The sequence below is a fragment of the Meleagris gallopavo genome, chromosome 5 (assembly GCF_000146605.3).
Source record: "Meleagris gallopavo isolate NT-WF06-2002-E0010 breed Aviagen turkey brand Nicholas breeding stock chromosome 5, Turkey_5.1, whole genome shotgun sequence".
NCBI lineage: Eukaryota > Metazoa > Chordata > Aves > Galliformes > Phasianidae > Meleagris > Meleagris gallopavo.
The window spans coordinates 28435079-28437270 of record NC_015015.2 but is presented as its reverse complement, the minus strand read 5'-3'; positions in this window follow the sequence as shown (position 1 = coordinate 28437270).

Genomic DNA, 2192 nt, shown 5'->3' with positions numbered 1-2192 from the left:
GGTAGGCCTAGAAAGGTGTGTGATGTTCTAATGCCAATTCAGAGGGAAAAGCGCTGTTGTTATTTACTGAATTGTATGGCAGTTTATTAGCAAACCAAAAGAGAATGATGGTGTATTTCACGTGAAGAGTGAGCTCATGTACATGAAATAATGTGAATCCAAGTCAGTAGGTATTCCTGAATCCTCCTCGTAAGTCTGTATGTAAAGGGTAAAATGAAGATAGTTCATTTTTGAAGTTTCACTTGCTTCAAGTAGGTTCTATTTTCTTAATCCCTTCAGAGTGTAACAGTTTTCACCATAGCATTTAAATGTTGCATTCGAAGGAGTTTATTGCTTTCCAATTTTTTTTCTCTTGCTCATAAGCAAAAAATGATTTTTATATTAGATCTTGTAGTAGATGTTTCTTCTGGATAGATACACCGTACTGGTGTCATCAACTTCAAGGTGTGGGATGCCCTCTCTAAGCCCCTTCCATGGGGAAAATTGAATAATCTTGCAGGATGGCCCATTTCATAAAAACTGAAGATCCTTAGAAAGATGTGTATTTCATCAGAAAATGCTGTGTGCATGCTGCTATATTTATGAGACTATCAGTGATGCAGTCTCATCAAGTATTTAATTTTAACTTTTAATCTACAATTTACTCCCTAGAACTTAAGTTTTTCCCTTTATAAACCTTAAAATTCTGAATCTTGATGTTGTAATGTAGCATGTCCTAAGCACTGGAAAACTTTTAGTTTGTTTCCTAAATAGTTTAATGTGGCTTTTCTTTCTTAACCTCTACTTTTATTCTTGACGTTCTGTGTGGAAGCTCTGCCAGTTAAATGTATTCACCACTCTCAATCCAATGAATTCAGATTGTATGGTAAGTAAAAGTGGGTGTATTTAGTGAAGGTGAGGACATTTTGGAAGGAATCAAAATCTGAAGAATTTTTTTCAACTCTCTTTCTCAAGATCTCTAGTTTTGTATTTCTTAAAGTTGTCCAACTTCTTTATGCTGATGAATGAGATACAATTCTCAAATCATTCTACTGCTGATGTTATATTATTTTAGCAAAAAGAATATAATTATTTCTTTGTCTCTCAAATATAAGTGAGGAAACAGAATTTCTTGCGATTTTCACTGGTTTCCAGGAATGTGAGTGGAGACACAAAGGCAATTTCTCTATGCAAACCTCTAATTCAGGTAAGTGCTATGTTTACACAAGGCAGAATGTGTATCCCATCTATATTGTCCCTTTTTTGGTGTGTTTTTACACAGGGATAGATAATAGTGTGTCAAAAATAACAATAATAAAATAAATGCTTCTTTAGGAAAAAAAATAAAGGCAATTTAAATTGTTTTGTGTAATACAAATAGTATAAATATACTATAAATAGGCACTGGAATCAGCTGCCCAGGGTGGTGGTTGAGTCACTGACCATGGACGTATTTCGAGGAACACTTGGACATTCTGCTGAGAGACATGGTTTAGTGAGAACTATTGGTGATCAGTGGATGGTTGGACTAGGTGATCCTGTGGGTCTTTTCCAACCTTGATGATTCAATGATTCTATGATGATTAAAAATGTTCTTGTCTTATTTTTTGGCTTTGCTTAATGCAGGCAGTTGGATAGTTTCATCTTAAAAGACTAATTGTGTTTTTATATAATGCTTGCTTTTCAATACATTTGTAAATCTATTCAGTAATTTCAGTAATTGTGTAGGAAAATACTGACTTTAACATAAAGTATGCTACCACTGCTGATAGGTTTATTTTAGAAGAGAAGCCTTAGATCAAACACTGATTGACTTACAGATTCTCTTCAAACTGAACATCTAGGATCTGTTTCCATTTGCAAAAAATTTCTTGTATTACATACATTACACTTTTGTTTTCTTCTCCTATTGTTAGTTTCAAAAGGTGGAAATGAAAATTCATGAAGCATGAAGCTAACAAAATTAACAAAAATTAGTAAAAGAGATTGTGGGAAGGACTCTATTAAATAAATTTCTGATCTGAAGTGTTAAAAGGAACTGGTAAACTGAAAATAAATTCTCTGCAAATATTGGAATTTTGACTTGAAATAATTAACCTGAAGGTCAGTTATCCTATTTTAATTTGATTAATTAAAATGCTTTGACTCATTTTTTAAGAGGATTGTTTGGACTAGTCAGTAATGAAAAAAGTTGAAGTGCTTTAGGTTTTTTT